A 12,374-nucleotide genomic window follows, 5' to 3' on the forward strand; every position below is an offset into this window, starting at 1 on the left:
TCGTCTACACGCCGATGGGAGCTAGGTTACTGGTGGGCTGGCGCGGGTGGGCTTTGGGGGTGGGCGCTACATTTGCCGCCCTCAGCTAGGCTAGGGGGTGGAGGGCACTTTCTCTCAACGCTCCACTCAGCTCCTATATGAAAGCTAGTAACTACCCACTAATAAGGTTCTGCTGTGATCGATGATGCTGTTGTCTCTGCTGTGGCGTGCCACTGCATTGACAGCAACAGCGAAATATTTGAAAGTAGAGGAGGACCGAGAGTTATGAATGTGTTCATAGGGTGGATGGATGCTTAGGACGATATCTCTCTCCCGTGGTGTAGAGAATTTCCAGCAGATACATAAAATTGGCAGCATTTAATGAACTCTCTGCAACTGTTCTTACCTATTCTTGTGACTAGCATTTTTTTTTCCTCTGAAAGAGTTGAATAGATCACACACTTCCAGGTCTATAAAAATTCATTTCTTAGCACGGAAGCTGAAGCCCTCCAGCACTATGATCCTCGGTTGTTTCAATGTTTGGAGATGGTGAGGCCAGGCCTCCGTTGTTTCTTCGTTTGTGATCTGCAGTATCTGTATAGGGCTACGCTTACTACTATAATCTCGGTTCCAGTTGCTTTTGGTGATCTTGATACTGCTTCTGCTTCTATAAATGTTTCCACTGCTGTTTTTATTTTCATTGCAAGAGCAGTGGCGACGCATTGGTAATGCACTGCAATTACTTCTGCTGCAGCTCCTGATCTACTTTATTTCTTTACATACTACCACTGCTATCTGCCTTGTCACTGCTGACGTCATTACTACTGCTGTTACAACAAATACACATAATTATTTCCATTACTGTTTCTGTCGTAAATGGTACTACATCATTGATGAAACTTTAACATCACCCAAAATTACTAAAGCTTCGGCTTTACACCCTAGCACCTATCAATTCCGTCCCGTGACGTTGACCATTTTCCCGACGATTCGAATCAAGAACCGTGTATTATATCTGCCAGCTGTTCCCCACATGGGTAATGGACTCTAGACCTAGATAAACCCCATCTTACCACGGTAGATTTTCACTGTTACCACCTTGCAAGATGACGCTTTCCCTCCTCTACGTCCTGTTTTGAAAATGTTATTGGCTCGGATTGGCCATAACTTTTCAATTGATACATATATGTATATATATATATATATATATATATATATATATATATATATATATATATATATATATATATATATATATATATTATTGATTATTTTTTTTTTTTAATTTTCCAAAAGAAGGAAGAGAGAATTGGGCCAGGTGAGGGTGTTCCCTCAAGGCCCAGTCCTCTGTTCTTAACGCTACCTCGCTAATGCGGGAAATGGCGAATAGTTTAAAAAAAAAAAAAAAAAAAAAAAAAAATATATATATATATATATATATATATATATATATATATATATATATATATATTTGTGTGTGTGTGTGTGTGTGTGTGTGTGTGTGTGTGTGTTTTCAGTGCATTGCACACGACAGGTAGAGAATGGGTTTGAGCTAGAGAATGCATACTAGCAAATGAGCCTCTTTCTTATATATATATATATATATATATATATATATATATATATATATATATATATATATATATATATATATATATATATATATATATAATGGGGATCAAGAACTACGTTGTAATCATTTCATCTGCCTTTATGGTAAGGACTGTTGGTCCTTGAAGTTAATTGCTAAACTGTAATGTGTCCTAATCTAGAGAGCAAGAGGGTAGTAATGCAGAATAACGAAGTATATCTATCGGATACGGACATCTAGACCAGCACCATAGCAATAGTTGGTTAAAGACAGCGGAAACATTAAGTCTAGGGAAGGTTCACATACCTGGCCAGTGCGGGCCGCTGATGGACTGGATATGACCGCCAGTGCACCTGGGCAGGACTTGAAAATGCTGGTGATGCAGCAGGTATTAGGCTATCGTCTGGAGTCAGAGCAGGATCTTATTTCGTTTGTGGGCATAGATTACTGCATAGAGTATACATAAGATTAGGTCTTGATGTCAGCGGAGACCTAAGGTGAGTGCCTGGTGTCAGTTTACATAGGATGAGTGAACAATTAATGTTAATGCCTTTTAGACTCTGGTGTAACATCCACCAGGAGTTAAGGGTAACGACTGAACTCTACTATTGTGTACGAGGAAGTCAGTATCTCGGGGGGTAACTAAACCTCGAGTGCGTACTCTACGTTAACACTGGAGTCTTGCTTGCCTTACGCAAGATATCAACTCGTGACGTTATTTTTATGAATAATCCTGGTCACTAGGACACGATGAGAGTGAAGAGTTTCTTGAGAAAGAATGTACTATAATTTTATGGGGTTTGATTATGTGTGGTTCTAACTGTGATGCTGGAGTTGTAAGACCGTGAAGCTGAAAAGCCAACAGGAAAAATGATCTAGTTTCAACTTCACATTGTGTACCTACTGCGCGCGTCCAGATTCAAATTTCATGCTAGACTAATGCTCATTTAGAAATTTTGAATATTTCGCTAAACTAATATTGATGATATTCATGAAAGATATAGAATACTGGCAAAAATGTCAATGATGACATCAACAACACTAGATGCCAAATACTGTAGGTAATCTTAATTATGGAGTTGGCCACTAAGGCGTGAAATGTAGGCCAGGGCGACCTACTCTTACTCGAATGCTAAGTCGTTCATCTTTATCTAATATACCGTGAGTCTTAGTGGTCGTGTTGTGTTTACCATTGCTGATTGTTCAACACGCATGGTTTGAACCCTGGATAAGGCAGATGGCTCACTTTCAATCTATCTGCTGAATCTTCCTTTAAGACTGGTTGATCAATGGATATACGTAACTTATATTACAGGAAATGCGAGATGGACGTGACTGGAACATGCAATTGCTCGTGACATCTCGGTGATCATAAAAAAAAAACGCAGTTACATAACCGTACGTCACCTTGTGGTTGGGAACTGAACTCGGGCGTGAAATTTAACCAAAAAAGTTGATACGCGCGCGTGCGTATACACGTACGTGCACGTGCACGTGGAGGGCAGTAGAAAAGCTCTATTTTGAAGACGTGAACTGAGAACCTTTATACAGCATGATCATGAAAATGCTTTTATTTATATTTATCATTATATTATTATTATTATTATTATTATTATTATTATTATTATTATTATTATTATTATTATTATTATTCAGTGCACGTTCAACCATACACATTTCTACTGACACACAAACATACACCTTTAGGTTTTTTTCTTTAGGTGAGACGGCATGAGCAACTGAGGCCCTAATCAAAGCCCTCTCATTAACCCTATATATATATATATATATATATATATATATATATATATATATATATATATATATATATATATATATATATAAGAATATTTCCCACGTATTCCCTGCGTGTCGTAGAAGGCGACTTAAAGGGGAGGGAGCGGGGGGCTAGAAATCCTCCCCTCTCATTTTTTTTTTAATTTTCCAAAAGAAGGAACAGAGAAGGGGGCCAGGTGAGGATATTCCCTCAAAGGCTCAGTCCTCTGTTCTAAACGCCACCTCGCTAACGCGGGAAATGGCGAATAGTTTAAAAGAAAGAAAAAGAATATATATATATATATATATATATATATATATATATATATATATATATATATATATATATATATATATATATATATATATACCCTTACCTGAATTAGGTACCCATTTTATCGGCCATTCCCTATGGGTGGATAAACAGCTGTGTTGACTGTAGACCGACTGCGGCAGTCAGGATTCGAACCTGGGCGGCCCGTGAATGCGTCACGGTGAGGAACGCCAACTGCTACACCCCGGAGTATGTTTCTGCATTCATGCATAACAGTAAAGTCATGAAAACTATAGAGTTGTCCGGTGAATATCAGAATGAATAAAATTATTTCTATTATCTCGGTAGAATTGTTAAACTTGATTAGGAGGCACATTTCCTAATGATTCTGGTAGCTGCTCTTTATAGTAGTCACCATAATACGTTGCATTGTGCCTGTATGAAAACAGTACGTTCAACATTGCATCTAGTGTTTCACGCACATACAGGAATACGGGATCGACGTCACGGAATGTGTAGCCACATAGAACAAATCACGTGATGTGATTATATACCATTATTGTATATGAATGTTTAATACATTTGTAATCGTTCTACCGCTATATTGGTGTAAAGAACCGTTTCGGATCCTGAAACAATATGTAACATTTTCCTTCGTGTTCGGAGCACACCAGTCATGTTTCGAAGCGTGATTAGCTCCACAGTCCGCTGCCTGCACGTATGAGGGTCGGCACAACACGCCATTATTCAAACATATCAGACGGTCGATATTTGAGGATTCTCAGGAGCAGCTGCAGTTTGTTACTGTTAACATTGTAGCTTTATGTATGGTAAACTAAGAGTCGATAGTGTTACTTTCATGGCGTTGTCCGTTACCATGATAATCACAATCTATGTCCGAAGCTGTTACAGAGTTAGGGAGGGGTGTGTGTGTGTGTGTGTGTGTGACCAGATGTTAGAATGATACGTGATCACCTAATATTGTTTACCCTACAGTAAATAGATTGATATATATCCAACATATGCATGATTCACAAATGATAATATCGGTTACATCAACATTTTTGCACATCATTACGTGCAATAAATGCATGAACTGTCAGTAAGCCATAAAGTATCCAACATAAACGTCTGGCAGCCACTAACTTTGTCATCTGCTCTCTAAATCATTCATTTTAGTAGTTCCTTATTGCCATTTCATTTCGTATTTGTATACAATCTCCCTACAAGTGGCATTAATCATAACTCGCCAATATTGTATTAGGATTTCTCATTTCATAGCATGAATGACAGTGCAAATAGATTTCATGACAATGCTGATATGCAGACATATATATTACCTATTTAAATAATTCCTTATCACTGCGTTCTCAGTGGATGGTCGTACATGAATAATCTATTATTATGATCCACCGCCTCCATCCCTTGTAAGTGGTCAACCATCTGTTGTCTGATTACATTTTCTAGTATTTGCTACACCACATTCGTCATAAAGACTGGTCAGTGGTTCAGTCCAACTTCCCGTTCTCCTTTCTTAATAAAGCTCCTCCACTCCCGTGGCACTTTAGCTTCTTCCACCAACATCTTAAACATTTCAAGCAGTCTGTCAAGTAAGTCAGTACATATCTTCGTACTAGTATCGATACCTGTTTATACAAGGGAGGGGAAGTAGCGAGTGTAGCACTATATGTAACAAGAGCCTTGGGCACACGGCTGTCATAATCGCAATGTAAAATAATGACAAAAATATTTTGTTTCTTAAGAAGGAAATGAACTGTATAACCCAATGACAGAACTGAAACACCATTAGCAGCACTGTCACTAAAGACAGGGGAGCCTCACTATGACCAGTGCAACTAATAATGACAGACCCACCGTCCACCCAAGCACTGACAGACCCACCGTCCACCCAAGCATTCCTTCGGTGTGTGGCAGACGCCCTACAACCGTGGTGGTTTCACCTGCTCGTCCCTCCCTCCCTGTGCCCCTGTTTGTGAACAACCTTACGTGTCTGCTGGCTGTATCGCTCGTCAAGACAATCACTTCCCACGGATCAACTCCCCGGTGGTTCCCGTGTGTTCCTCCCGCCACACACACACACACACACACACACACAGTGCATCAAGATTTCTCCTTCACCTTTCTCCCTATGTTCCTCCTCCGAGGCAGTGGTCACCAGCGTAGGAGGTGCCGCCTCCCAGTAGGCGTTTTTGAAGTTGAGGCGGATGGTCAACACACACTAGGGGGGGAGGAAAGCACTAAGGAGGAATCACATTGTCCTGGACTGAACACACACGGTAAAGAAGCATTAACTGCTTCCAGAACACACACACACGTATCATCCGCCCATCCCAGTACTGACCCTAATGCATCATGCAATTTCTAGGGGAGGGAGACGGGGGTGGGGGTGGGAATGGGGGGGTGATCAGTCATCAGAGTTGTCTGAGAGGTGATGATGGAGTGAGGAAGGTTGGGAACCACTTCTGTAACGGGTCACACCACGCCATGTGTTGCCGACGCCTGACAGGATCAGTTCCTGTCCTCCTCCCGTCTAGCTGTAGCCTGACGGAGAGGGAGCCAGGATAACCTCAGTCCAGCACGTCCTACCGATCATACAACCCTCCATGTACGATCCAGTCTCCCCGTGCAGGAAGCTGGAAAACCAGATGATCTTTTGTACTGGAAAATGCAGTCCTGAAGGCCTTCATTATATGACTCAGTAACATATTATCCTCTAGATGTTCATCTAAGAATGTGTGGTACAGAAAAAAGAAGAAACGCAGCTTTCTCGGCTTTAAGAAAGTTGCTGATCTTGTCCGTACCATTCTATCAGGGTGACACGTGATCCAACGAAGGCTGTATCATGCTCTCACGAACACCACCTTCCTCTTATCTTACACACAGTTACGGTACGAAACATTTTTACCTCCTCCAACCTACAACGGGTAGAATCCTATGTGGTTTCTTTGTTTTCTTTGCTTGCACAGTGGTCACTTAGTGTTGTTATGTACTTAATGCTGGCATATGTTTAACAAGGTAAATCTCCCAACGATCAAAACAGGGTTTCGAACTAGCGGGGTCTTCCGTTATTGTGCCATGGTGCCAGAAAAGCCACAAGTCTTGAGCTTAGAGTGACACTACCCTGGTAAAGCAGCTCCGCCTTATATGGGTTCGAAAACCACACCGGCAATAGTTTATCATCTACGCACATTTATGCCACCTTGAACCTTCCCATACGTCAGAGGCTTCAGTACTTCAGATAGCAGATCTAATCCCTCACACTTCCTATCGTCACTAAACTCATAAGTGTGTTAGTGAAAACATCAGCTATAGAAAATTGAAACTTAATAACACGATCAGTAACTGCTCATGTCATAGAGTATACATATATAACATTTCTTTTTTGAGCAATTTTCTGCTAAAGATTTGTTCTACTGATAATTGCTATCTTAAGCGCTGCTTTGTTGAGTGCTGTGTTGTTGCTGCCACAAGAACTGTAACACAAAGGAAACACGGCATTGTTCTGAGTACGCTTATCTTGGAAGATAACGACCCCACGCTCGTCACAAGGGTGATTTCAGCCCACGCAAAAGTGAATCTTTGAATCTTTTAGCTGTCACATGCAGAGATGCAACCACTGTTAAGGTGATCACAACCGTCACAAGGGAAGTAGCAGCCGTCACATGGGAAGTAGCAGCCGTCACATGGGAAGAGGCAGGCGTCACAAGGGAAGAGGCAGGCGTCACAAGGGAAGAGGCAGCCGTCACATGGGAAGAGGCAGGCGTCACATGGGAAGAGGCAGGCGTCACAAGGGAAGAGGCAGGCGTCACAAGGGAAGAGGCAGGCGTCACAAGGGAAGAGGCAGGCGTCACAAGGGAAGAGGCAGGCGTCACAAGGGAAGAGGCAGCCGTCACATGGGAAGAGGCAGGCGTCACAAGGGAAGAGGCAGCCGTCACAAGGGTAAAAACAACGTCACATGAGCGAAGATACTTGTCATGTGGGTTGATGCATCTGGTACAAAGACAGATACACTCATCTCAAGGATAGATCTATCCGTCACAAGGACAGAAGCCTCCGTCACAGGGAGAACCGTGTTAGGACAGATGCATCCGTCACAAGGAAAGAGGCATGTCACATGGACGGAAGCACCTGCCACAATAACAGAGGCATTTGTCTCAGGGAAAGCACCCGTTACAAGGACAGTCATGCTCCACACAGGCAGCATCTTGAATCACAAAGCCACGACTGCCCGTCACTGGGGCACCCCCCCCCCCCCACACACACACACACATGACCCTTGTACTTAAACTTTCACATTTTGTTTACCCACAGAGTGAGGGGGAGGAGGGGAGAGAACCCAGCCGACAGTGTACTGACTCTCTAACTCCACACTTCCACTTGTTACTTTTTATCGACTACAATGTCAAAAGTATCGAAGTGGTAATTAAGAGAACCTCGTCATCCCCCACAGGGAGAAAGCAGACGTTATCGAAGTCAGTGTGTTGGACTCTCGTGACACAGCGGGTGTTTGGGTGTTTGGAGAAAGTCCGACTGAGACAGTTTACACCAGGAGGCTAATGGACTTCCAGAGGAAGGCACTCAAGGTCCACGGCACTCAATATCCATGGCACACAAGGTCCACGGCATTTAAATCGCATGACACTCAAGGCCCATGACACTCAAGATTTATGTCATCCTAGAAGAGAAACAAATGATGGCAACCTATCAATTTTGGTGTGAGTCTTGGAGGAGGAGGAGGAGGGTGTGTCTGAGTCCAGAGCTGGGCATTACAGCAGGAGACAAAACATTTGCATGAATGATCCAGAGGACATATGGCCAGGTCTAAGAGATCATAAGCCCCTGCTGTCTAATTACCAAATATTGGTGGTACAGAGCCTGTGTTGTTCATATTAAGGTCTGTGATGGTATATCAAGATCTACATATTTTGAGTATAACAGAACTAGTGTGGGCCACACATCTTGCGAACGAGTCTCAAGGGAAATGGTTTGAATGGACGAAGGAGGAAATAGGAGCCAACACAGGGTTCAGAACCCTTGATACAGAAGGGAAGACCACACAGCAGCGGACGAACACCGCAGCTGTGAGGGTGTTAGTTATGCAGCAGCTGATGACACGTGAGCGACACAAGCCAAACAAACTGACGGTGGAGGAGGAGGAGGAGGTTTTGTACAGCAGGATCCTCAACTTGTTTCCTGACTCACACACTTGAAGACCTTCTTCGATGATGGCAGGCAAAGTAAACAGAGAGAGAGAGAGAGAGAGAGAGAGAGAGAGAGAGAGAGAGAGAGAGAGAGAGAGAGAGAGAGAGAGAGATGGGTAACATCCCTGACTGCAGGTTTCCTCTAGGTCGACAAGGAGGTTCCACTCTGGCAGAGACGTCCCATGAGCGACCAGGCCATGAGTCTGCCTCACATAAAGTTATCTGGAGGGAAGTAATACGACTCAAGCGGCTTCTCGAATGATAAGGCAGAGATAATTCATGGCGACCACTGCAGCTAGTTGTGGGTGGGCGCCTGGACCCCCCCCCATGTACATACGATTGCCCAGCCAAGACCCCCCCACCCCCCTGACGACACCTGTAGGACGCAAGTGTCACTAAAATTTCGTAATCCTGATTCTATTTATAATAAATCTTGCCTAAACATCGGCAATGTAATATTAAGGGAAAAAAAAAAAACTCCCACAGTATATGAACACGACCAGGGAGAGGAACGGGAAGTTATAACACGTTAAAGATAACCAGACGGCCGGGTAGGTGGATGTGTAGACTCGGTACACATGTGGCAACACCTGCTGCACCCCAGCGAATACACACGTGTTGTGGCCGTGAGGAACACTGGTTCAATCTGGACATGAATGGCTAGGCTCGCAAATAACAATAACATCCATCCCTATTACTTACTTAAATCAGTATAGTATATATATATATATATATATATATATATATATATATATATATATATATATATATATATATATATATATATGTATGTGTGTGTGTGTGTGTGTGTGTGTGTGTGTGTTATTATCTATCTCAGTATAGAGACAGACTTCTACACTCATGGGGTCCCATCTCTTGAATATTATCTAATGTGGTACAACGTTTAAAACTTCAGTATGCTGACCATTACCACAACTTCCTCACTAAGCCATTCATCTGCTGCTTTCACACTTGAAAAGAACTTTATATCTATTCGGTCAGGTTATCTACCTCAGGTTACTGCCTCTGGTTGCTTTATTTTGCACCTTTTGTATCAATGTTCCTGTCGACATCATCAAACTGGTTTAGAACTTGTAGGATGTGATCAGGTCACCCCTTACTCGTCTCCCTTCCATGGAGGACAAAGTTTTGGCCTCTGACTTCCCAATGTGGTGCAGCAAACACTAGAAAATGTAATCAGAGAACAGATGGTTGACCACTTACAAGGAGAAAACCACCTAAATGGGATGCTACACGGGTTCAGGGAAAGGAGGTAATGTGTAACAATCCTCTTACACATCTATGAGCTACGTCCTAGACAAAAGAGAAGTCTGTTGTATGATATCTGGCCTGCCACAAGGCATTTGGCACCGTCCTAAACAGGAGGTTCGTAAAGAATGTGTATCTTCTTGCAGGAGTAAAGATGGCAAGAAAATGATCATAGTGGAAGAGAAGAAGAGGAGCCTTCTCATGATTGGTCTGGATGACCAGTGGCGACCTGCAGGGATTACTTCTGAAATCATTGCTCTTCTTGATCTATGTAAATGACCTGCTAGAAGGACTGGATTTATACTAGATACGTTTGGTGATGATGCCATGATCGTGAGGGAAGTATAGAAGGAGGACTACAGCAACATGCGTCTCCAAAGTTGGTGTCACAAATTATTCCAGAGATTCAGTCTGTAAATGTAAGGTAAGGAGGACGGGGCACGCTGACAGAAGGCCTCAATACAAATACTACCGAGCAAGAAATAAACAGGAGGAGGAGGGCTTGGGTACTGAATGTGATTAATCAGAGCCCCATCTTTATAGAAAGACATTATCTTCGAAAATATTATAATCACACCCAGGTACATGGATGAGGAAATATTCAGCAACTATTCAACTTAAAGACTAAATGAAGTACAAAGAATTAAGAGAAGAATCAGTGTTCAAGAGAAATAAAGAAGGCGAAAAAAGTTCCTGTATGCATAGATATTGTACTCGAATTCAAAAGCTGATCCTCACCCTCTACAAATTACTGAAGCGTCTTCACCATAACACTGTGCTCAGGTTTGGCAACCCTACATGAAAAGCCATGATAGAAAAGATGTACAACGGCAAGATGCCTATAAGAGTCCCAGACTTAAGCTTCTCTAGTTTGTAAAATAGGCGGTTAAGAGGTGATGTGATGCACATACTCAAGGTTGTGTAATCTTGATTTAAGCAGTAGGATATGTTTGACACGAGATTATATCCGACGTCTCTTGTAACAGTTGATACAAACTTGTGGACAAACGTTTGAGGTAAAGTTCTTTTTCTCCAGAAGGCTAGCTAATATAAGGAATGATTTAGCAATTTTAGTAGTTACAACCACAACACCATACATATGGTTATCAGTCTTAACTAATATTTCGTAACAGTACCGCGAGTCACGTTATTTATACCTCCTTCGTAAGAGTAACTCGAGTCACCTTACTTTACACCTCCTTCGTAACATAAAGTTTTAACGTTTCTCTCTATTTGTTTGGCTTTCTCCTCCCGCCACACTAATATTCAATCATAAACAGCCTCGAAAGGACCCAGTGGTCTGTCGGTGTTTGTATTCCTTTATAAATCATCGTCGACGAGACCGTACCATTGTTACCGGATGTAAAGACTGCATTGTCATTGAAGACGTTCTCGACCCCTGGACCCCTACCCTGCTCTGCTCCTGCTCGGAGGGCAACCTCTAAATTGTAGAAACCACATGTAACAGATGCTAGGGTTATGTAATGGTAATGATAATGGCGATAATAATGGTGGTAATAATGATAACATTAGTTATGATATATGAACATGTGCCAAAACTTAGTATTTCCTGTTGTTCAGACTCAAAGGAAATGGTTGACATAGTGATGTGTTTGGCTGTTGATATTTATATATGATTAATAGTTGTTTCTTTGTAGTGTAACATAAGGAAGTTCCACATTCGTTGGACGCCATCGTGTGTATCCATATGCACTTTACACTTCTGAAGCACTTTAGTTTCCTTCTACCCCAACATACACAAAAATGACAAAACACAAATACAGCGAAATGTTCTGACAAGCATTAACCAACCAACTTCCCAACCCAGTCTTAAACACCCTTCCCGCCCTCCTTCCTCCCAGATATCCAACCATCAGAATCTACACTCCCCAGACATATAAGAGTTATTGTTTACCACCTGCACTTTGGACGCTACCCATTCCTCCAAGTTACAAAAGCCTTTTTACCATATCAACAGACCTCTCGTACCCACGATACTACAACTGCCACAATAAAGGCGCTCAATTGCCCCACACGCACATCATCACACTTTATAAGGAGTGTCTTCGCCCAGCGAACCTGGCTGGCTCAGTCTCTAGCTGTTATGTGTAATGCACCGAAACCGCAGCTCTCTATCCACATCCAAGCCCCACAGATTCATCCATGGTTTACCCTAGACGCTTCACATTCCCTGGTTCAGTCCATTGACAGCACGACGACTCGGATACATCACATCGTTCCAATTCACTCTATTCCTTGCACG

This window comes from Panulirus ornatus, chromosome 15, assembly GCF_036320965.1.
Source record: "Panulirus ornatus isolate Po-2019 chromosome 15, ASM3632096v1, whole genome shotgun sequence".
In the NCBI taxonomy this organism is placed as follows: Eukaryota; Metazoa; Arthropoda; class Malacostraca; order Decapoda; family Palinuridae; genus Panulirus; species Panulirus ornatus.